Source organism: Andrographis paniculata, unplaced genomic scaffold, assembly GCF_009805555.1.
Source record: "Andrographis paniculata isolate CXL003 unplaced genomic scaffold, ASM980555v1 Contig62END, whole genome shotgun sequence".
In the NCBI taxonomy this organism is placed as follows: domain Eukaryota; kingdom Viridiplantae; phylum Streptophyta; class Magnoliopsida; order Lamiales; family Acanthaceae; genus Andrographis; species Andrographis paniculata.
The window spans coordinates 1,843,892-1,869,624 of record NW_026137598.1 but is presented as its reverse complement, the minus strand read 5'-3'; the positions used below and the strand labels follow the sequence as shown (position 1 = coordinate 1,869,624).

General features: G+C 35.6%; 1 long non-coding RNA gene across 1 annotated transcript; it reads right to left on the bottom strand.

Annotated features, from left to right (window-relative positions):
* Positions 1 to 5,739: 5,739 nt before the first annotated feature.
* On the bottom strand, positions 5,740 to 24,537 carry LOC127260660 (uncharacterized). Its single transcript, XR_007840772.1, has 3 exons — positions 20,655 to 24,537; positions 6,903 to 7,007; positions 5,740 to 6,746 (listed from the first exon to the last, which is right to left on the bottom strand). It is a non-coding gene; the product is annotated as an uncharacterized LOC127260660 (long non-coding RNA).
* Between the last annotated feature and the right edge of the window lie 1,196 nt (positions 24,538 to 25,733).

Here is a 25,733-nt window from a genome sequence, read left to right as displayed (position 1 = left end):
GATAAAAACAAAGATATACACTTTATAATTTTAAAATGAACTTTCCGATGAAATAACTCAAAATGTGAAGATTAGCAGTTCTTTAACAAAGATCACTGTTTGAACAAACAATCGGTCTTTAAAAATGGAAGAAATTTGTTATGTACCTGAAAAGCGGCTTCTTGGCGTAAATTAAGATTTCAGCTGAAACGTCCTTCGTTACTTATATATGAGGCAAGAAGTAGAACGATCATCGAAGAGAAAAATGGCAGCATTTTATAAAGAGGACTACAATCATTTTATATTCACTACTTTCAGTAAGTTAACATGTAAATAAATAAAGGTATGATGGAAATTTTTTAATACCTTCAAACAACTGTATACACGTTAAATTGGCGAAGGCAATAGTTTTCAGAAGCTTTAGCTGACGATCAAAGTTACATTAATGAGAATCCCTGTTAATTTCCTCTAATATATATATATATAATATAATGTACAAATGGAAAGTGGAAAATCGTACAAAGTGTGTGTATAATTCCAAGAACGTATTGACTGATCTGACCAATTTTGTTTTAAATATTATGACAAAAAATAGAAATTACTTTAGTGATTTGATATTTACCCAATTTTATTATGACATAAAGCAATAAATTAGCGAGAAGATGAAAACTGGATAGAACAACCCAGTGGTAGAAATTGAATGAATTATATTACAAAGAATTTATTGTTGTGCAACCAATCTATGAAAAAAATTAGTCTCTTAGTTTTTAACAATAATTATTTGTATTTTACTTTTTTGGGGTTTATTTAAATCGTATATTATTTCCAAGAGATGGTACGAAAAAAATAATGTTGGATGAAAAATTGGATTACGGTCTGAGCGGAGGAAGTTAAGTACTGTTGCTGTCACAAATGGAGGAAGAGTTTATTAGACTTTGTTTATTTCTACTCGGAATGGTTAACTACAAGTTGCTAAATAGAAAAATAGTTGAGTATTAAAAGTAGCAAGTGGTTTGATTGGAACTGTTTTCCCAAAAAAATCTGCAGGGTTTGTGTATTAGAATTTACATGGAATTAATATTTGTAAACAACTTACTATATTAAATATTTTCTGCAAAAATATTTAACTTATTCACTCTATATAATGAGTCATCGTAGTGAAAAGGCTGGCCAAGTTTTTCTGTTAATCGATTAAAGGAGGTGAAAGTTTGCCCATTAATTGTCTTTAGAGAATTCCTAGGTCTTTAAGCAATACCGATCGTTTAATGGTCAGCATGAGCTTAGCGAATATGCCGGGTCTTTTTTCGTAAGTTTGGTTTTTACAATCACGTTTTTGCAGTCACAGTTGCTAAGAAAGCAGTTGAAGTTGATCAGTGGGTAGGTTTTGTTGGTCGATTTTGTTCTCCGTATGGTCCCACTGTTGTCGGTTTTAATATGGAATGGCGGCCTAACATTCACTCTGGGGAGGACAATCCTGTCGCTACCATCCAACTTTGTCTTTCTTCGTATTGTCTTGTTTTTTGAAATTTTAAAGGCATATTATATTCCAGTTTCACTTCAACAATTTCTGGCCGATCCTGGTTTTTTGTTTTGTGATGTTGGTATAGAAGCAGACGCTGCAAAGCTACGTAGGCACTACGGTTTTTTTTTTTCATCAATTTGAAGATGTTAACACAGTCCACAAAAGAGCTTGTTTAAATGTTGATCCAGCTGCACATGTTTATAGGGGACTGAAGGCAATGGTATTAGCCGTTTTGGAAAAAGAACTACGAAAGCCACTGCATGTAATCCTAAGCAACTGGGATTCGGAAATTTTGACATACGAACAAATTGAGTATGCAGCTACTAACGCCTTTGCAACCCTTCTGTTGAGAATTTGACAGCCTCCTATGATGTATTTTCCTGGAGGCTGGCTTTTGTAAACTGGAAAATAGTTAAAGGTGTGCATATTATGTTTGTTATCTGCTTCTAAATCATACACATGTCTCTAATTTATGTATTGCAGTCTTTTGTAACGATGGAGTGCATATTACTTTGCTGTAAGTATTTGTGTTATATCCTCATGTTGTGTATGTAGTTATATTATTTGCATGTGCGTCGAATTAAAGATGTTTCAATGCCCTTTAATAGCATAATCAGATGAATGCAGAAATACAAGTTGATGACTAATGAGTAATAAGTCGTAACCTATAATTCGTGCTTATAGTAGGTTGTACGTTTCCTGACGGGTAACTGTACACAGTATTCCACCCAATTTAATTACTTGTAAGAAGAAGGGTTAAACCTTTTCTGCGGGGTAACTTTACATTGTAATCTATCCAATTTACTTACTTGTAACAACAAGGAGACAAATATTTGGGCAAAGATAGTTGAGGTAATAAAATTAAAAAAAAAATCATTTAGTAAAAGAATTATGCATTTTCTATTATAAATTCAATTATTGTATTTACTTGAAGGAATTGTATAGAGAAACAGCATATTAAATATTAAATAACTTTTACAGGGCTCCGTATATTGGATTGTTTCTTTTGTTTTAAACTGAGATGATAAGTAACGTGTTAGTTGACTCCAACGAGGATGCGTAATATAAGGATTAGGTGGGCTAGGAATTGTAAAAAGTAATACAAAAATAGAGAACTTTAAGTTCTGATTGTTATAATTGTGGTTAGGTAACAGGTAATTATGGCTTTTATAGGTGAATGTTGTAAAGATTTGTTGAGATTCAATCAAATAAGGTTACTGATAGAAGAAGTAAATGCATTAAATGCAAAGCAGGGTATGTCAGTAATGACATACATATATATATCCATACTATGAAGGCCCAAAATAATATAAGGGTATTAGTGTACGGAGTAACAATGGATATGGCAAACGTGGCGATCGATTGTTTCGGAAGATCCATTTTTGTCGTAATCTTAAAGTGGTAAAAAAATATTCCCACATAAAGTTTTGAAATTATAGCTTTCTTTCATTATTTTTTTTTTGTATTATTTTAAAAACATTATCTACAAATCAAAATAATATAAATATATCTATTTTTTTGAAAATCGAAGATAACGGTCATCGAAATTGGTCGGATTGAAAGAGACCAGGTAAAGACAAAAAGGATTAAAGAAAAACTTCTCTGTATAACACTGGAAACAGTGGAGAAGAAATCAGAGATGGCGAAAGATTACCCGGTGGGGGTGGCGGGTTAGGTCGGATGAGAAAAACGAAAAATGGTCGGATCGGAGAAGAACCGTCCGTTTTGTGGAAATGGAAAGAGAAATCGCGGGTTGGGTCGGATAGTTAGAAGGACAATGTTCAAGCTGCCCAGCCCGTAATTACCTTGAAAACATGTACATTTCCGTAAAGCGTGTTGTACAGGTCGGACGACAGCAGGAAAAACCAGCAGTCGGCTAATACAGAAAGAAAAGCGAAAGGCATATACGTATGAATTATATCAACTTCTTATTTTCCTTTTAATTGTACAGCATTAAGTAACAACTTAAAAAAAAATTATATATTTATATTGATTAAAATGTTAGGCTATTAAGGGCAATTTAGTAAATTCAGGTCGTCATCCGTACTGCAGAGTTCCGTAAAATGTGTCCCGCAGGTCAGATGAGAGCGGGAAAAACCTGCAGTCGGCTATTATGGAAAGCAAAGCGAAAAAAATATATATATGAATTATATAAACCTCATATTTTCCTTTTAAATATAAATTAATTTAATTAAATTTGTAACATCTTACTCATAAGACCCACTCAAAATATCTTTATTTTTATTTCTCTTCTTAATAAGCAAATATTTTTATGAACATTTAAAACTCCTCTATTTATTTTTTATTTTTTATAAAACTAATTTAAATTATAGATAAATAAATAAATAATTTTTAATTTGTATTATATAAAATTTTATTATTTATAAAATAATATTAATATTATATTTATTTTATTAAGATATAATGTTAAAATATTTAAATACATATTCTAATTTTTTTAATTATATATATTAATTTATATTTTAAAAGTACCAATAACAGTATTATATATAAAAAAAAATAAAATAATATTATAATTTATTATTTGTAACTTACTCATTTATATTATTTAAATAATTATTTAAATAATTGCGCCTAAATAAATAAGTCATGTGTTCCGAGACGAATAAATATTATTAATTTGAGTCACATATAAAACGTGCAACAAATAATGTTTAGTCAAACACCCCTATCCGTTTGCGCATAAACAATTTGCTCCCAGCGGGTGCTGAATTGATGCGCTAACCACTGCCCTCTAGCTATCCAATGTAATGTTGACATCTGATTTATTAATTAATTAATAAGGGTCACACACCCTGTTTAGTTTACTTCTTTTTAATTATATTATAAAATTATTATTGTTGATGTATTTTTTTAATAATAAAAAGTAAAATTTGAAAATAGGAAATTATCTTCGAATTTGATATAATTAGTGACTGAGATTAGGAATCTCTAAGCGCGGTATGATACATAAATAATATAGGAAAATAAAACTACAGACTGGAAAATAAAGTGGTAATCCCCAAAGACAATTCTTTTGAATTTGATGTGGATTGAAGATGATTGAAGATAAAAAATCCACATCCTTAAATATTCCTTCAAGAAAACGTTTCAGAACCGTCGCCTGGTTGGTTATAGCAACCGCCCACTAATTCCTTCTTTATTGACACATGTCTTTAACCGTCTTGCCAAACGCTTCCACCAGTTCCAGAACTCAACTGGCCCGACCGACCATTCCAGAGACTAACTGGTCGCTAGACCAAACGACTTATTGGTCGCCCCATCAAGCGACCAGCATCTAATCTCTCCAGACAATTCAATGGCCGCCCCAAACAAGCGACTGAACTACTGTTCACTTAATTGGGCGACAAATTAACAAACCTAATCTTTCCCGACTTCCTCTTTCGACCGACCTCCGTGTCAGCCGTCCTTCTTTGTCCGACTTCCTCTTTCGACCGACCTCCGTATCAACCGTCCTTCTTCGCCCGACTTCCTCTTTCGACTGACCTCCATATCAACCGTCCTTCTTCGCCCGACTTCCTCTTTCGACCGACCTCCGTATCAACCGTCCTTCTTCGCCCGACTTCATCCTGCCCGATCTATATGCCGTCCGACCTAGATGCATATCATTTCCTTCATCCATCCGATCTCAGTTGGTCCAACCGCGGGACAACCGACTACGAACCATCCGACAGCGAACCATCCGACACACTCTGTTTGCCTTATCTCCTTAGATGGACAACTGGTTCAATAGACTATCCTCTTGACAGACCTCCGCATCTGCCGATACTTCTTCTTTGCCCAACCTTCGTCTTGACAGACCTCCGCTCTGCCGCTACTTCTGCTTTGCCCGACCTTATCACGTCCGATCTCCGTGCCCGACCTTTGTCCTGTCCGACCTCCGTGTTTGACCTTATTACATCCGATCTTCCGTGCCCGACCTTATCCTGTCCGACCTGCTTATCCGACTGCGGACCAACCGACCGGATCAACCGACCGCGGACCAACCGACTTGAGTGCATATTTTCTCCTTTTCCGCCCGACTTCATGTTCTAACTTCCTTTAAGATCCTCCTACCATCATTATTATTATTATTATTATTATTATTATTATTAGTGCGTAATAATTATATAAAAATAAGAACAGATATATTAATTATATCAATCATTAAACTCTATTTTATATATATGTAATATGTATGCAGTACATAATATATATGTAGTATCGATGATGTGGTATATAGTTTATCACCACTTTATTTTTCAGTATGTAGTTTTTGTTTTTGCTAGTTTATTTATGTATCCTACAGTGTTTAGAGATTCATAATCTCAGGCATTCATTTTATCAAATTCGAAGATAATTTCCATTTTCGGATTTTATTTTTTATTGTTGAAAAATTGCATCAACAACTATATTCATGAATATAAGCACTACAATAATATGGATGGCTTGTAAGCTAAAAAATCGGCAGAAAGAGTACAAGATGATTGTTGATGCAATTTTTCAACAATAAAAAGTAAAATCCGAAAATAGGAAATTATCTCCGAATTTGATATAATTAGTGTCTGAGATTAGGAATCTCTAAACACTGTACATTACATAAGTAAACTTAAAAGTAAATGCTACAGACTGAAAATTAAAGGATGATCCCCGAATCACTGACTTTACTGTTGTTTGAAAATGATTGAAGATGCTTTTTCAGAACAGACCCAAATCCTTAAATATTCCCTAAGGAAACGTTCTGAATCGTCGCCTGGTCGGTTACAGCAACCGCTATCACCCGCCCATCAATTTCTCCTCCATTGACACGTGCCTTTAACCGTCTCGGCAAAAGCATAACCCAACCGACCAATCCAGAGACTAACTGATCGCTAGACCAAACGACTCCTTGGCCGCCCCACCAAGCGGCCACCATCTGGTCTCTTGTCCGACCTCGTATTGTCCGTCTTATTCTTCTTCGCACGACCTCACTTCGTCCGACCTCCGTATCAGCCGACCTCCGAATCAGCCGACCTCACTTGGTCCGAACTCCGTATCAGCCGACCGGATCAACCGACCGTCCGACCTCATTTGGTCCGACCACGGGCCAACCGACCTCGGACCAACCGACGGTGAACCAACCGACGGCAGACCAACCGACTGCAGACCAACCGAACGCGGACCAACCGACGGCGAACCAACCGACCGGCTCTGTTTGCCTTATCTCCTTAGATGGACGGCTGGCCCAACCGACTTCTTTTTGACCCTGCTATTATCATTATTATTTATTATTATTATTTTTTCTGCGTAGCAATAATAATATTGAAGTTTAGAGAATATTTATTAAAAAATATTAAATTTTTTGTAATGGTTTTTTAATTTTTTTAATTATATTTTGAATTTGAGGGAATTGGTCGGTTACCATTTGAGACTGCCGAAAATCGGATGTCTTCTATTTCTGTAAGATCAGCCGTCCACTCAGACGAAATTTTTTTTTGTTTTGCGTGCCCAACAAATTCAAAAACCCCTGCATTAGTTTCAAATGTATTTTTTTATATATCGTAGCATTAGAATATTGTAACTAATTTATTGTATTAGAGAAAACGTTACGATCTACAAAATGATATCCATATCAATATATTTTGTACAAGTAAATGACTACAAAATAGCAAATGAAATTGAAAAAATACAACTCTCAAGAACATCCGATATCAATAACTAAAAGTACAAAATATAAACAAAATGACACTCTAGGACTTCGAACACTTGCATTTTTATAACCCAACACAACAAAACTAAACAACAAATAAATGAAAAAAGTGGTATCAATGTCATATCATGTAGGTATTCGTACAACTACTCGTATCTATGTCTTTGATGTATATACTATTTAGGAAAAGAAAGAAAAAGACATTGACAGCGGAGAGAATAAGGAATTGAATTGTGTTTGCAGTTTTGCGCTAGTTCATGCCTATATTTATAGATCATAGATGACCTTTACAAAAGGTTACAAATAATCTACGAAGACACTGCATCTACGTATCACTTTTCTATACATAACGTTAATTTACATTGTGTATTTAATATTCTCTTTTGGATATTTTTTATACAAAAACTATGATTCATTAAACTTAAAATATATATATGGAAAAAAATTTAGTGAAGAAAAATCTTTGAACCGATGAATTTCAATTATTTTTACTAGTTTGTTTAATGTTACAGTTGGTAGAACTTTGGTTGATAAATCTGAACAATTATCAGTTAATCAATTTTTTTGCATATCAATTTCACTATTCTCCATATGTGATTATTGAGCGATCTTTATTCTCAAACATTGACCTATAATTATTTATTTTTATTTTTAATATGATTGGCCACCTCGACCAAACACATTCTTGATTGCCTTCATAAGATAGTCAATACTATGATGTGACGGCTATTGTATGTTTGGTAGATCTCTAAGAGATCATAGTATCATCACATATAAATATATAGTGATTTGGGATTTATCTTTATGCGGGTTAGACAAACATTTCGCATCAGTATAGCCTAATAACTTATCATAATAATTATTCGAATAAAATAGGTCGAGATCAATTATCCCTTTGAGATAGACCAAAGTATGTTTTACCTCATTCCAATATCATTTAGTAGAAGATGAACTAAATCTAATAAGTTTACTACAAATACAATACATGGTCTTATACAATTTGCTAAGGACACAAGTGCACATATTGAACTAAAATATGGTACTTCAAGATCAAATATCTCTTCATCTTTTCATTTTTGTCTAAATGGATCCATTTTAGGATCAACTGATCGGACGATCATTGGGGGTACTCTATAAATGTATTTTATCCAGATAAAATAGTTTTAATACCTTTTTTTAATAAGCGGTTTAGTGGATAAATGTTTCATTATCCACGTATTCAATTTGTAGACCAAGACAAAACTTTATCTTTCCAAATTATTTGATCTCAAATTCTATTTAGAAGTTCGAATAAGATTGATACCATCAACATATACTACAATGATTATAAATTTTGATTCATTTTTCTTTATCAAAATACATGAACATATTAGGTCATTATTGTAATATTCTTTGGTTCAACATTCAGTGAGGCGATTATGCCACAAGCATCAAGAATATTTAAGTTTATACAAATATTTTTGTACTTTGATTGAATAATATTCCTTGAAATTTGATATGAGTATTTCAGGCATATCATATCCTTCATAATTTTTGTATATAATATTCTCCCATAAGCTACACAAGTAAGCAATGACTATATCCATGAGACCCATGTTAAGATTTTCATACATTGCGAGGCTTACGGAGAATGTAAACGTGATAACATCCATAACATGAGAATATATTTCATCATAATCAATCAAAGGTATTTTTGAGAATCCTTAGGCTATAAACCTTTTGTTATATGTTATAATTACCTTCATTTTTTTTTTCAAAAATACTCATTTGCATTATACGAACTTAACACATTTTGGTGTTTGAATTATAGGTTCAATGAAGTTTTTTTTTTTTTGGGCTAGTAAGTCTAATTCCGATTGGATCGCATCTTTTCATTTTGATCAATCGTTTCTTTTCAGAAATTCATAAACTGGTGTTGGTTTGGGATCATTGTCATTTTCTATTATATCAATTGCTATGTTTAATGCAAAAGAACTATCAATTATTGTTTACTTTTAGTTCAAACTTTTCCTTATAGTGGTAAAGTTAATAGAATTTTCAGTAACTTCATTTTTTTATGAGATAAACTCTTCATGAGCTAACACTTTAAGATTTGTTTCTTGTCAGTACAAGATATTTGAGGAATTTTGCTGTAAAAATATATGTCCTGGTGATTCTTTTGGAGTCATTAAATGCATCAAGTAATTGATTTTTAATTTGTTGCAAATGTATATTTGTGACACCCCAGCTCGCAAGCTCCGCAAAGCGGAGCATTTCAAGATTGTAGACTGGCCGTACAGGTCAACAAGAGTCATTCCAGCGCGTTTTTGTCCTTAGTCACGCGCACCCTGGAAGACTTCTCAGGGGGTCATCCATCCTCAAATTACTCTGGAGCAAGCACGCTTAACTCTAGAGTTCTTTCAGTAGGGCTCTCGGAAAAGAATGTGCATATTGTTGACATGTGTAGTCTATTAAATCCATTTAATTACTATTCAATCTTGCATGGTCTGGCACCGGCTCATCCACGGAAGTTGGCCTAGCACCGGCCTAACTGCGGGGGTATTACAACAATTCTTTATACTTTTAATTCACATTTTCATGAATGAGGTCAAGAAAATTTATAGGTATATTTCAAAAACTATAATTTTTTTTTTCAATTGATTATGTTTTCCCTCTAATGTCAAGAAGTTACTTTCGTTGAAATGGTATATGAGAATCATGGAGTAAATAAACCACCCATCAAAAGTTTAAAGTATTTAATTATGAATGTTGATTTGTACTTGACATAAATTTTCAAACAATTTGTAAATTCAGGTGGTGTAGTCGACATGTAAACCACTCATAAAAATTCCTCAAGTGAGATATATTCGTCTTTTCTTCAAATACTAATAGTATTAGGAGTATTTATGATAACTTATCGATCTAATTTACACAAATGTTACGACGCATAATATTGCATGACTCAAAGAAAAAATTGGGAATTTTAATTTAATCAATAATAGTCTGGAAATTAATTGTATCATTTAAAGGATTTTTCCAGACCATTTGACTGTGAAAATAAGGAATAAGAAGTTCAACGATGATCCACAAAGTCATGCACTAATAGTTGGAAAAATTGCAAAAAATATCTCACATGTATACCATATTACCATTTTTTTCCTGTATTTATGAAGCTGGAAAAATATATCCTATATGTTTACAAAAGTCGTTATTTATGTCCTTTGGCCACACATGACATTCACACCATGCGTGGTCACACGATACCAAATGATATAAATATCGAATTTTGCAAATATATAGGATATATTTGTCAGCGAGATAAATATAGGACAAATGTGATAATGTGGTATACATGGGGGATATTTTTTGCAATTTTCTCAATAATCATCAAATGCTTTTAATTAAGATTCACAAACATTATCAATGTGAAATTTCTTTATTGGATAATTAGAATATTGTACTCGCAATTTGATTATTTGTTCATGTAACTTTACAAATACTAAATTATGTGAGGATAGCAGGCACACATGCGATCATATTGTTTATGCATCAATTTAACACCATAAAATATTTAAATGACTCATATAATGGATCTACAGGTCTATATATCACCATTGATTCTTTCCAGAAACAATGTGAATTCAATCTTAATTTTGGTTTGTGCCGTCTGATTATATTCCTTGTAGAATGCAGTACACCTAAATTCATTTTAAATCAAGATCTTTTGATCTTTTAGTGAATGCCCAATGAAATTTTCAATTATTCAAATTATAAATTCATTTAATTGAGTAGACTTTAGGTTTATCGAATGCCCAATGAAATGTTCAATTATTCAAATTATAAATTCATTTAATTGAGTAGACTTTAGGTTTATCGCATGAGTTTCAATAGCACTGATTTTTGTATAGTATAAACTAGAGGACAATGAAGACAAGTTTGCAATTGCATATTTCTTTGCATTTATAAAGTTTGTAATAACTAAATATGGGAAAAATTGCAAAACAATAATATGTATATAGTTAATTATCAGTTTTATCCTATAACAAAATATATTCTACACATTACAAACAATTATGATATGGTACTTGAGTGTCGAAAAAAGCCCATTAAGCTCACTTTCGGGCCAACCTCACTATCTCTCCACAGTTGACAAAATATATCATACACCTTACATAATTATTTATACATATATTTTTTAATATAAAATATTTTTTTTCTTATATCTATAAATACATATTATATTTTAACTTTAATTATATTTTTTATTTTAATAATTAGTTTATTTAATTTTTTGGAGTTAATTTTGTCTTTGATTTGCTTCTTAATTAATTTATATGATATTTTTATAATATATGTAAAGTATTTATAATTCTTATATATGAATTTATGTTCCATTTTTTTTTATAAAAAACATTATTATTCATAATTATTGTATTAAATAAATTTCTATTTATATAAATATTTATTTTTAATAAATATGTTATTGTTACATATAATATTTATATTATAAAAATTAATTTTCAAATAAGCTATAAAATAGTTTTTAAAAATAAATATTTTTCGTTATTGTTAAACATTGAGTTTATCGTTTGGATTTTAAATTGTAGAAAATAAAAATAAATTTTCAAATAAGCTATAAAATATTTTTCAATTCAATATACTAATAAAAATATTTTCATTCAATATTATACATATAAATTATTATATATATATTTGTTGTCGTAAAAAAATCGCCATCAATGACTTAATCGGAAAGCTTGTCGGAATTGATTTAATTATAGAATTTTTCGGACTTCTCAAGAAAGGATTCGGGCAATCTAGTGATGATAAAAAAATTAATGTAAAAAAATTAATGTAAAAAGAAGGCAAAATAAGGCTAATAAAACAAAACAAAGCTGAAAAAGAAGTTAGAATTAATGAAATAAAGCTGTAAAAATCTAGAAAAAAATATAGGAAAAGTAATGCAGAGAAACAAAAAATTAAAGAAGAAGAAGGTGAATGATGTTGAATGGCGTGTCGTCCCCCTGTAATCTGCCTGGAATGTTGGTATTATTTTTTCTAAATCTTGTTTGGATAAGATTTTATCCTTAATTATTCTCCAATTAATCCAATCTTCCTTCAACTACTTTCACTTAATATCGCTCAGAATGATGCGAAGCATAGAGGGCTTCGCACATCTCCAGAGAGGATCATCTCCATATTGCAGATGGGCTCAGGTTTCAATACCCCCATTCGGTTCCCCAGTCTTCGATTATGGTGCATTGGGACGTGCCGTCTCCGGTATGGTTCAAGCTTAATATAGATGGTACTTCGCTTGGAAATCCCATAGCAGCAGGAGCCACTGGCATTGTTTGGGATTCGGCAGGAGTAGTACTTGTCGCATTTCAGACTCTGATTCCACATGCGAAAAACACTTTGGTAGAGCTTACGGTGATCCAAATAAGAATAGGGATAGCGATCGATCGAGGATTGACAATTTTGTGGGTCGAGATGGATTCGACAGCGTGTATATCCCTGATCTCATCTGGGGTGAGCCACTGGATGCTAAAGCGATGCCTTATAAGTATTCGACTACGGCTTCAGGATGCGACTTGGCGGATATCTCATATATATAGGGAAGGAAACTGTGTTGCGGATGTCTTTGCGACCTTAGCGGTTTCCCTTCTGACTGAGCGGAAACTTCTCCCAGCAGATATTCCTTTGATGATCAAAGGCCTCATTCGAGCGAACGCAGATGGTCTCCCGACTTTCTATTACAGATAACAGGCTTATCCTCGATGTCCTGTACTTTGATTAATCGAGGCAGGACTTTTCTTGTGACAGTCTCGTATTGATTATTGTTAGTGCCTTGACTTCGTACTTAGTTAGATTGGCAATGACACTTAGTACTTAGGCTTATCCTTATACTTGTTTGGACTATGTACCTCAGTAGAACTACGTATGACTTGATCCCGCTCGGGTACGCAGATAGCCCACTTTGGGCACATCCATTGTTATATAGGAAATAAACACAACAAAAAAAACCTTGCGTTTTGACCTTCAACTGTTTTGTGATCTGGCCTAGTTGCTTTTTCAGTAGTTAATTGTGGTGGCTGTATTTTGTTGGAACTACATGCTATCCTGCATCTTCTTTTTCATCATTTCCTCCAAAGCGGCTAGTGATTGCGTGGATGGGTTGGAGGGCTGTTGCGCGTGATGTGAAATATGTTGAAGAGGATCATATGAAAGTTGTTGATGTTGAGGTGAATGTTTTTTATAATGGTGTTGTGGCAGATAAAGTCCTTCTGGCCCGTGCGAGTTATGCACTTGGTATTGTGGTTGTTGGGGGTGATATTACGGATGATTTTGCTGTTGGAAGTTATGATCTTGGGGCCTTGTTTGCTGAAAATGGGTTTGCTCGCGATTAGACCCTCACACGTAGCACATAATTTCCATTTCTTGTTCGTGATCCAGTGATTGCTCGTCTTTTTCCTCTGTTGTTTACTCTGTGTTTGCCATTTCCATCATTTGGTATTTCTTTGGCATGAGCTGACTTTTCTTTATCGGATTTTTTAGCTCTTTGACCTACATACTAAGATTTTCAAATCTGGTTTCCTTAGCAATTGTTTCTGGTATCTCATGTAACCCTTTCCCAACTGGGCAATTTGCTTCTGGCCAATTACTACAACTGATAGACATTTTCTCAATAAATTCCCATGCATCCGTTGCACGTCTTCTCATTAACGAGTGGCCGACAACTGAGTCTAGCACAACTCTAAGTTGAACATCAATTTTTATATAAAAAGTGAATCTGGAGATGGTCTCGGAGTTTGTGGTACGGGCAGTTGCGAAATATTGTTTTAAATTGCAACCATGTCTGAGGTAGAGTATTATCTGGCCCTTGCTTGAATTGAGATATTTTCATTTGTTGTTGTACAGTCTTACTCACGGGAAGGAAATAAGAGAAAATTTGTTGAAAATCTGCTCTGCAAAGGTGGCCGGTGTTGGCACCGAGTTAATTCATTTGCGGGCTTCACCATGGAGAGAGAATAGGAATATATTAAGTTTAACTTCATCATTTGATACTTCATTGACTTTAAAGGTTGAATAGACTTTGGTGAAGCTTTCCAGGTGATCGTACGGACTCTCATTCTTCAACCCATTGAATGAATCTTGGCTTACGAATGAGATCAATGTTAATTTGAATTCAAAATTACCATGAATCTGGGGTGGGTCATTGAGGACTAGGGTTGCATCTAGAAATGCCTCATAGTGCGCATCCATTGGTATATTGTCACATGGTGCTTGCAGAATTTTGGCTCTAATTGGCGGTGGTTGTGATTATTATTCCTATTGACATTTGCATCTGGTATATCCCCTGTTGTAACGCCTGATTCTGTAACACTTGTGCTTGCTCTACCTTCTGCACATGATCCGTTAACTCATTCATCTCTTATTGTATAGTCTGAAGTGTTTGCATCAAGATGTCATTAACTGCAGATGGTTCGGGTATAACCTCCAAATGAGGTACATATATCATCCTAGAGAGATATGCATTCACTTTCTCTGCCATTTCTTGTTCCCTATAATTCCTTTTAAATTTCTTTGGGCAGGAGAGCTTATTATCGAAACATTTCTTCTTTCATGGTCCCTGCCAAAGTAAACAATAGACAGTTGATTTGATATAGATCGTGAGAAATTTATTATCATAAAACTCGCCATCTTATTCAAATACATCCTGAAGACAAATGCCCCAGGAACGGCGCCAAAAATTGATGTTTGAAATTTAGGTTTTGGTTTAAGATGTGACTCTTTTGTGCATTGCGTTGTAGCCCAAAAATTCTCATCAAATAATAGAATGTTTCTTAAAATAACTAATGAATGCCGGGTCGAACTCATGGCATTAGCGTAAGGGAAAATTTGAATAAAAATGAGGGCAAAAATATGAGCCAGGCTGAATTAACTATGATCTACATTACTGAATTTAAATATAATTAATACATACGGAGTAAAGGATAAAATGAGTTGTGCATCATACAATTAATATTACATGTGAAAGGGGAAAATATGACCGCCAGATGGATGCGAGTAAATGTGATATATGTATATATACTTATCGCCTGAGCTCTCTCCCAACGAAATGCAATTTTTAGATTGTAAAATGTTGATAAATAAGCTCAGGATTGGATCCTATTTATAGGTACCGAACCAGCTTCTAAAAGATGATGTATACCATTGACAGTTGACGAATTAACTCCTCACCGTCTAATCCCGTAGATGCTAAATTAGAATCAACGGCCAAGATGACTTTTGACACAGATTGAGATTGGGATCTTGGTCAACTCAGTCCCCCTCTTATCATATAGTTGGCCTCACATTTTTTTCTTCCTTTCTTTTGCGACGCGGTTATATGATTTAGCATGCGGCTTGGTTGCTTCATATACAACTTCTTTTAAATGTAGAATTTTTCCTGTTTTGTATCTAAAATACTCCAAAATCACCAAGGCACGTTAATTCGCACAAAAAAGACAACATATATTTACCAGGTATTTTTTGCACAAATCATAACAATTTTAGTCAAGAATCACGAGAAATGATTATAGAAATTGCTAGGAAAATATGTCTAACTTTAGTGTTATCACAGGTTGAAAAGGCTCTTACGTAGTTAATTGAGTTAACCTTTCTTTTGCTCTTCCACAGTTTTATCAAGGATCAAATTTTAAACAATCAAATACAAATATGGGTTTTTGGATTAAGGTTGAGGTTGAAAAGAAAATGATATTTCATTATCAACTAGAAAATTATAAATATACATTATAAAATAGTAAAGTAAAGCGATAAGAAAGCAATTAAATCTCTCTAGAAGGTCAAAACTGAAGGACGTTAGGGGTGTACGTAGTTCCATTAATTCTCTGACCTCCAATAAATCTAAAAAGAACTCCTTACACTTCGGAGCTGAGGAAAATAATAGAGTAATAGCACTAAACACTCAAAAATTAAGTGTTAATTATAATGAGAAATTTGGTCTTATTTATAGAAAATCAGGGATGGTAGTTTAGCAGTTGAAAACAACAATTAAGATTAGTTGGGATGCTTTTAAGAGGTTGTTGCAACTTCTAGACAGATAAGAACTTAAATTGTTACCGTTGGTTGGAACTGTCATAACTCCCCATTTGCTCGCTTTGCTGGTTTAGAATACATGTGCACAAATCTTCCTCCTCACTGGGGCAGAAGGACAGCATTTGTGTTGCTTAATGGAGTTGTCTTTCATTGTTTCCCAGATTTAATTGGCTTTACCACTAGGATACATGCGTTTCACTGGGCAAAGAAACACCACACCTCATGGTCTCACTAGAGCGGAAGAAACCTCTAGCCGCTAGGCTTGGGCACAAACAGAGTGATTGTTGCTTGTCACGGAATGTGATTGCCTTAATTATTGCATTTGGCTTGATTAATTCTGGCCAAAATTTAACTTGTGTGGGACTAAGAAGTTAGTAAATCTTAACTAGAGATAATTGGATCATACCAAGTGAATTTAATGAAAAGCGTATGCCAAAAAATCATACATTGTGATTGTTTTCATAGAAGATCCAAATAATACACAAATTTCGCAAATAGAAAATATTCTCAAATTTGGAGTTATCAAACCTCATCAAACTAAACCTTTTTTCATCCTTGAACAAATTTAATTAAAGGAATGAAGAGTTAATTGTTCAAGATAGTCAATTATTACGTAAGATCATCAGCGTCATGGTTGTGAATCTCAAATTAAAACAAGTAATATTTAAGCATTCAAAACTTGTCAATATGATCTAACAACTATTTAAGTTGATAGACAGAAGTTTGCTCACAAAGGAAGGGAGCACCAACCTTTTCAAGTCATTGAAGCAGGTTCTTAGTTTAACTCAACATTTGAATTATGGAATAAGGTAAATGGAAAGGACAAAGTTCAACACTCAAAAAGATATAACTCTACTCTAAAAATATATCTAAGACTCAACTTCACCAATGTAATAAGGTACGTTAAGACAATTACTCACGTTTGTGATTATAATGGACATACATTATTGAAAAATTTAACTTGCTACCAAAAATCTAAAGTCTTATTGATCACTTAAATTCTATGTACATGTCCGCCATTTTTTACAATTCCTTCACTAAAAAATATCTACGAAAGGGAGAAAGGAGTCTCGCTCGCTCATATGATCTACTTCTCGCTCAGATCAGAGAGTCCATGTCTCATGCTTCCAAGCGTATCTAGGACCCGTTACATCATGGCTTTGAGTTCATTCTAGCCTTGACCATCTACACATATTGTTGAGATATGAAAATATTTTGACGAGTCAAAGCTTATTGTCCTCGCATTAAGTGCATTTGATTGTGTATGATGTTGGCTTGTGACTGTTCCTATGTTGCAGCTTGTGACTACAAACTATCCAACCTCGCTTGGATGGATATAGTGTTAGATTTAACCTTGTGTGTCCTCACCTTCAGTTTATCTTATTGATCACTTAAATTCTATGTACATGTTCGCCATTTTTTACAATTATTTCACTAAGAAATATCTACAAAATGGGGAAAGGACTCTCGCTCGCTCATATGATCTACTTCTTGCTCAGATCAGAGAGTCCACGTCCTATGCTTCCTAGCGCATCTAGGACTGCTCAATCATGGCTTAGAGTTCATTCTTGCCTTGGACCATCTCCACATATTGTTGAGCAATAACAATATTTTGGCGAGTCAAAGCTTATTGTCCTCTCATTAAGTGCATTTGATTGTGTATGATGTTGGCTTGTGATTGTTCCTATGTTGCAACTTGTGACTCCAAAGTATCCAACCTCTTTGGATGGACGTAGTGTTAGATTAAACCTTGTGTGTCCTCACCTTCAATACAACGGTCCTATCCTATGATCCGTCAGCCGCTTATTGAATTGATTGACTAATTCATTGGTCATAGCTCAGTGTATAGAAATTGGGTTGTCAACAGCTCACTCAGATCTTTCAGTCTTTCATCTAGAGAGTGCAAGGTTGCGTGAGGGGCAGAAGTGCTTGTCTCAATAGATATTATTGACTATCTCTGATGAGCTGGTGAGCTTGCTTGAGCATTTGCTAAAACTCTGGCTCTGTAGTTGCCTCTCTAACAGACACCAGCTGTGTAGCTGACTCATACTCTTTTTTGTTTTGCTTCCCTTGCACATTTTGGAAATATCTTTTCAAATATAATTTTGGTTGGGTCAACAGCTTCCACCATCTTAATAAGCATGCCAAAGTCTTTCGTCAGAACATTAAGTCCAGCCAAAGCCGGGGTCATTGTTTTTTTCTTCCTCTACTCCCAAGCATTTTCTTCATTTATGCATTGCATCTTGGTGAGCAATCGAGCCTTCCTTTCTTTTATGGCCCTTTCCTCATCATATTACTCCTCAAATAGAGTAGATGGATCAAATTTTTCAAATTGAGGAGTCGAAGTAGTTGTTGGTGTTATCTCTTTAGGTTTTTTGGGATTGTATACAAAGGGCTTATCTTCGTTGGCCTCCAAGGTGGTTATATCTTTGGCCCTTGGAAACACTTGCAATATAGACAAACTTGTTATTACTGCCTCAATCCTAGTAGTTTCATCAACAGGTTCAACATAAGGGGCATCGGGAGTTTCCTTATATGCTCGAGTGGAATAATCCTCAAGATAGCTTTCAATTGTTACATCTACCCAGCTAAGCATTTCCTCCTTCAAAATTGTCTTTTGTTCTTTCGCTTGTCCAGCAATAGATTGCTCACTCTCTCACAACTAGTTTAAGGAACTGAGTTCATCGCCAAACTAGAATGATAAATAATTGGACTACTAGGATAGATAATTTGGCGGATACTACTATTTTGATTGCTCAGCTTCAGTGATTTCATTTGTACAAGCCTCATATGTGTGTTGGGATTTATGGGTTTAATTCTTGTTGGGTGGGAGGTGGTTGATCAGTTGGGAGAGTTATTTCTCAGTGGACCAACCACTTGTTTATGGTAATCCTTTTCCTTAGATAGGGAATGGGGATTAAATCCTTATTACTTCAATGGAAGCATATCAACTTTGGCTTCTCGACACAGCTCAGTAATCAGGGTCCTTTGACCCAATGCCTTATGGAACATACAACGTAAGCATATGTACAACAAATAATTTAACCCGAATCCATATATGATTTCTTCTCTAAAATAAAGTAAAGAACAACCATAAATTCGTGTCAATTGGACGCAGTGTAGGATGTGATCATAATTATGCTTAACAACCACTTGACCCATTCCTTCCTATCATCGTCCACTGAGCTGAACCTTAAATTTCTCTTGTCATAGCTTAGGGTAGTGATATTGCATTGTAAAACGAGTGTAGTTCTTTGGATGAGCAGTTCCTGTCAGACATAGGCTTTGATAGGTTTAGTATTAGTTTGGACAAGCCCCACTCACTAATACAATCCTTAAGCGGGCTTTGAATGCCCTCAGTGACAAATCCCCGCTTATACACAATACTTATTGCTTGGGTGAGCTCATAATTGGCCGCACTTTTCTTACTTACAAAGGAGTAGCGGTCAAATTCAGGGTTGTTCATGACAACCTCACTATTCTCCTGAGTTATCTACCCATTGATGTCCTCTATTTTATAGGCTTTTATCCTCGAATCGGTTCTGACTTGGATGATTTCTCTATCAAGTTTTTTCTCCATAACTCCTTCAGCCTTGGTGAGTAGATGCCCTAATTCTAAGCAATGTACCATTGTTCTATAGAATCTGTCCACAAATATCTCAGGTAATCCTCTAGAGATTTGGGTTGATCCTTCCTAAATGCACTTCTTTTTAATTTTTTCAATTCATCTCAATCCTCAGTTTCGTTCAACACCATTCTCCTAATGTAATCAAAGGTGGTGGCTCGATCAATTCTCCTCCCGGTCTAGTCTCAACCCTTCACCTTTTGTCCGAGGATAATATTTTTTGCACTCTTTTCTCAAATTTCTTCTCAATCTCCTCAAATTCCTTCCTCAAATTCTCTTTAACCAATATCCTAATTGGATGTATGGTTACCGTAGAAAAATTAGGGTTTGACAACAAGTTTCAAAATAGAGCACAATAATTTACACGCACGCCATCATAATCAGTGGAAAATTGAAAAGAAATTAACAAAATGGGATGATTTAATCATTATCATTGTAATTGGAGCCTTATTTTCTCCTCCCGTAATGAAGCGAACATAGTTCAATGGAGCTTCATTTTGAAAAATGGAAAAAATTTGAATCCCATATTCTAACCATTGACCTTCTTAAATTCAACTATAGAGAGTAAAAATAACCACACATTTTCTAAATCGAGTAGATAACATGGATTTTCATAAGATCAAGTTTTAGGAAATTTTTTCAAGTTCAATGAACGATGAAATTCTGAAGAGGTAAATCCTAAATCCTATTTAGTGAAAGTGAAATCTTGATGGATTGAGGTAGAAAATTGTGAATTAAAGCATGGGTTACCAGGATCTTACCTCAATTTCACTTAAAATAGGTTAGAACGGAACTTTACCATGCTGCAGAAGTCGAGATTCCAATTGAACACTGGTTGATCTGCTAGATCTATCACCATTGGAATTCCACCGCCAATAGTTGTCATCAATTAATTTTCCACTCATGCCCAAAAGAAAAATCCCATAATCAGAACAAGCTACGCAACCAAGGGAAAAACAAGGCGAAAAAGGTTGACTCACCACTTGCCCTTCCGAATGGGAAGGCTGAGTAGAAAGGAAGGGGAGATAGTTCAGAAACCTAATCAGATGATGTAGTAGTGGTTGAGCAGCCATCATCCTCACAGCCCAAGGAGAAAGATAAAGGAAAACTGATAGAAGCCGCCACCCGTATTAGTGAACTTGCCACAATTGCCACGAAACATGAAGAAGGAATAATTATTTGTGAGACATTAGGGCAACCCCTCAGTCAGCCATCCCCGAAGTCTATTCGACCAAAGTAGCAACATTTATCCCAGGGTGACAAGGATCTGCAACTGCCATTAGCACAACAAGAATCCGCCACCACTTCATCGCCTATGCAAATTGCCAACCACCCCGAGTAGGAAAAAATGCCGCAACTACCATCTTAACAAGGAGATTCATATGATGACTTTGAGGAAAAATCAAGAAGGCTTGAAGAAGAAGCCAAATGATTAAGGAAGTGTAAGAGGCTGCGTGCCTCGTAGAGCTAAAAAGAAATGCATAGTTCAAAGCAAAACAACAACTGATCATTCAGAAGAATAAGAAGGTTGGGGAAAGAAGAAATAAAAAGGAGGAAGATAAGCTCAAGACATAAAGGAGAATGGAGTTTGAAATAGAAATGAAGCTGTCGAAGCTCAAATTGCAGCCAACTTCGAAATAATGGAAGAGATCTATGCCTGGCAAGAAGAAGATCGGTTGGAAAGCGTCTACGAGGAAGCTATACAAAACATTCGCATAGAAGAGGCCTTACAACATTTGCATGAAAAACAGGACGTTGCAGCTACCTACATTTCCAAAGCCCCTCACCACCTCGCCAACCGATGGGACACAACAAACACAAATAATATTCATTTCTTTGCAACTAACACATGAAACAAACATGGATGTGGACACTACTAGCTCGCAACCTGAGACCACAGAACCTACACTAACTTCTATAGATATATCATTGAGACTCAGCTAGAAGGGCTTAGAGGCGAGGTCAATGAGCTAAGGAATGATGTGAACGCTAGGCTGGGGAGAGGATGGAAATTGACCTCTCCACGCTAGTCCGATATTTCCAGACTTGGTCTGGGTATCCACAATGATTAAAAATAATTTATGATATAACTTTTTTAAGCATGCGTGTCTTTTGTGTGAATAACTTGATATATTTTACTGTATGCTTAATTGTTCTATCTTAATTGTGCGTCTATGACTTTAATCACATTGAATCCTTATGATACTATTTTTCGAGCATGTGAAAGATTAGTGTTGATCCACGAACATGTTTACAGTTTCAAAATTAGAGTTTGGGCCCACGGGGTATGAGTCGATGCCCAAATGCCGAGTGGGTCGATAGCCCAGTGGGTATTGATTTGGATTAAGTGGGCCGGTGGCATGGTGAAATTTTGGGTCGGGAGCATAGTAGGTCAGACACTACAACAACTTGGCTACTATATTCCCGAAAACTAGTTTGGTATGTCAGACGGTTTGAACCACCCAACTGCGGCAGTTCAGTTCTTTAGGGTGTAACCGTCAAGCGGTTACTCTATGTTCTAGTGGCTGAATCAAAACCACTTAAATGATTACCGAAAAAGGAATAAATATTATGAATCTGGGGCTGATCAAAAAAAAGAAGAACAAAAAAGTCTCCTTAAAGAAATTTACTCTTTACTTTACTCTTCGCAATCCGATTATTGTGTAACCTAGTTCGGTGGTTAGGGATTTGGAATCTCAGGCACAACTTATCAAGTTCGAAATCTATTTTTGGATTTTACTTTGTTTAATGTTTTAAATTTTGCACATCAACAAATTGGTGACCACAGTGAGAGTCGAGGCAAGATTGTTGATCCTATGTCCGGAAAAAATTTCATACAACTCTAGTTCGATCGGATCATTGAAAGGAATATCAAAAAGAACCACATGGTAGGTTCTTAGTCCTAAAGCCACAACACAACCGTCGGAGCTACTACAATAACTCCACCTACCATCCCGACTACAGGGGGAATATATCCAGTACAACCCGAATGGTTGGCACATGTTCAACAATTGAACAGCTAGCAAACAGAAACCATGCAGGAAAAGTTTACTGACCAACAAAAATTAATACAAAATATGTTGGATCAGACTTTTTCAAGGATCACATTTAAGTCTATTCATGCACCATTATAAATGTCTCCTACACGGCTTCAGGCGAATTTTGTTGAACCACCCTATATAGAGAGCACAATCTCGAGCATTAGTATCCCAAGTAGGATGGACGGAGGGAAGTTCCTTCTCACTTACCCTAACAATGTCCCTTTTGGAGCGAAGTCTGATTTCTTTCCCCTAACTTATTTGCGAGAGGAGTGGCTAGGAGGCCACACGCAAGATTCCATCCCTATTCCTGATCATCCACCGCACATGATTGATCCCGAAGAAGTTGTGCATGTGTTAAGGGTACACTTCAGCATGAATCCCCAGATGCTCAACTGGCTGACATGCCAAAGGCCATTTTCGGAGAGAATCGTAAACGAGCACCCTATTCCAAGGAACTATCAACCTCCCGATGTTCATGTCCTCTCACGAGAAGATGGTTTTTTCACTATTGACACATGGGCCGCTTCACCACTCAACTTGGCAAAATCAGTAACAATCCTTACCATAAGTTGAGGTTATTTGGTCTATCATTAACAAGGATGGAATTTTCTTGGTTTTCCAATTTACCACCGGGGCAAATGCAAACCTGGGAAGGGTTGGAAGCAGTTTTTATGCTAGATTCTTTAATCCTCTTCCGATTGTGTCCTTAACCGATCTTCTGGAAACAAGGCAGATGAGTGAAGAAAGCGCACCTCAGTTTATAGAACATATTCGGGTGATGAAATGGAAGTGTCCGACTGTTATTGATGAAGGGAAAACGACCAATTTGGTGGTCCGTAATATGGATACCGGGCTAAAAGAAGCCCTGACCGCCCACGATATTCGAAATCTAGCACAACTTGCATCCAAAACGGGTCATTTGGAATCCTTGTTTAAAGAAGATAACGAAAATCTCAAAGGGAAATTTCAAAAAATGGCCAATTTTGGGACACATGTATATACCCCGGATCTGGCCGATATGAAGGGAATTAAGGTGATGACAGGCAAAATTATCCAAAGAAAGTCATACGCTTGTCCCAACTTGAAGCCCATACTCAGGGCGGAACTAAATAAAGATCAACCTACATTTGAAACTTCCAAGGTAGATGATATTTTTGACATCCTAGTAGCAGATGGTCAAATCCGAATACCGAAAGGGTCGCGATTCGCCACTGAAGAAGAAACAAGGGGAGACCTTAATGTAAGTGGCGCAATTTATTTACCCATAATACTAGCCAGTGAACTCACTTTCGGAAGGAAATACCAAAATCAATTAGAGAAGACATATTCAAGTATGATACTTTAGAGGTGGAGCAACAGTCATTCCCGAAAAAGATAATAGCTACGGTTGGAATTTCCAAAGGAAATGGTGCTGATGAATTAAAGTAGTTCCTGACCCGAATGGCTGAAAACTAGGACAGGTCAGATGGGACATTTGAGGTTGAAGTTAAATACAGAATTGCGGTACGGCATAGGGCTATGCGGAAACCCAAATACCAAAGAGTGATAGGTGGAATCATAATCAGAGGTCGCTACCAGTTAACATTGATCCCAGATTCCAAGGTATAATCGTACTCAAATTAGAAACGCTAAAATAAGATATACAGTGATGCAGGGTAGGCGACCAAAGAGAAACGGGCGTTGCAGACAGGTCCTTAATGACTCAAATATGGTGCCCGAATGGGATAGTAGGATACTTATACAGGCAAAAGAATCTGAAAGACGGAAGTCGCCGGTTGAATATAGATCTTGAAATGGAAAATGTCCCTGGGTCAGAAGGGATAACATTTGGTACTTTCTCACCGAATGAGATCTAGGATCTTATGCGGCTGAAATAAGTTCCAGCTAGTCGAGAAGATCCCATTGGCTATGAAAAGAATCAATACCAAGATGCCAACCTATTTTCGGTATGATTGTTAGGTATTCGCCCAATGAAAGAAACACTAATATGTGCCTATTTTTCGATGGTAAGTTGTACGAAGAAGAGTGAGCATCCCTGATACCGTACGAATAGTCTGGATTATCCCAATTTGTTTTTCCACACATACCCGAAGGGGCAACATCGCATTTGAAGCCTCTCTATGTCGATGCTCATATTTTTGGGAAACCAATGAGTAAGATTTTTATTGACAATGGCCCGGTTTTTAACGTCATGCCTCTCAAAACCTTGTATAAGTTAGAAAAAGCAGTTGCTGACCTTAGACCAGTTGATATTGAAATGACATGTTTCACAGGGCAGTCAACCAAACCAAAGGGAATGATGATCGCCCCCGACCCCCAATCGAGGTAGGGCCAAAGACTATTTCTACAGTCTATTTCGTAGTTGAGGTAGATACTACTTATTTTGTTTCTTTAGGGCAGGACTGGATACCTGCCTCTCTTTGTGTACCTTCCTCATTTCACCAGCAGTTAATGTTCTGGGAAGGAACCCTAGTTCTCACTATGAGGGCCAGCGCTACAGCGCTGAAGTAACCCACGCCATACTTCCAGGAATTGCCTTTTCCATCAATCTTGGGCAAGATCTTCTTACTATAAGATATAACACATCCATCGACATCAGTGGTTGCGAATGACTGATTTTTTCAATCTTTTCGACCTTGGTTATGTGGGATCAAGTCAGAAAGATTGAGAAATGGAATCATCTGATTTAATTTCGTTCTCAATAGCCATGAAATGATCATCTTAGGGCGATCCTTTTGTCAACTGATGTTCCTATTACACTCGTAGTCTCTGAAGCATGAGAACTAACTATGTAGCAGA